We start from the raw sequence: 510 nt of genomic DNA, 5'->3' as shown, positions 1-510 counted from the left end.
CGGGTGCAGCACCGGGCTCCCGCCGGGCACCGCTCCACTGGACGCCGTCCACGCCCCGGAGCCCACCCACCACCGCGGCGTTTGGGTGTGGTCTGCGTGGGTGTTTGGGGCGCCGGTGACAGATGCGGGCGGGGTGCGGCGGTTGTCCGGGCCGGCCCGAGCAGGGGGCGTAAGCCATGAGCCCTCCCCAGGGCCAGCGGCTGCCATGCGCCTCCCGCGCGTCCAGGGCTCTACGGACCCGCCGGGCTGAAGCTACTGCGTGGACATGGCGCGGGCGCTGGACACCCCGCGGCCGCCCTCCACCCACCCCCACCGCCCGGGCAGCCGCACGGGATGTCCGCTGGGACCCCGAGGCGGGGCGCGGAGGGCGGCTCACCTGGCCTTGAGCTGCTGCTGGTACTTGTACAGGCCCAGGGCCAGGACCCCCACGGCGCCGACTGCAAGAGACAGGACGTGCTCTGGCCCAGCCCCCGGGCGGGCACCCCGCAGCCTGCGCCGCCAAGGCCGCGG

This window comes from Condylura cristata, unplaced genomic scaffold, assembly GCF_000260355.1.
Source record: "Condylura cristata isolate star-nosed mole 26May11 unplaced genomic scaffold, ConCri1.0 scaffold00073, whole genome shotgun sequence".
Taxonomy (NCBI): Eukaryota; Metazoa; Chordata; class Mammalia; order Eulipotyphla; family Talpidae; genus Condylura; species Condylura cristata.
This window is presented reverse-complemented; position numbering follows the sequence as displayed.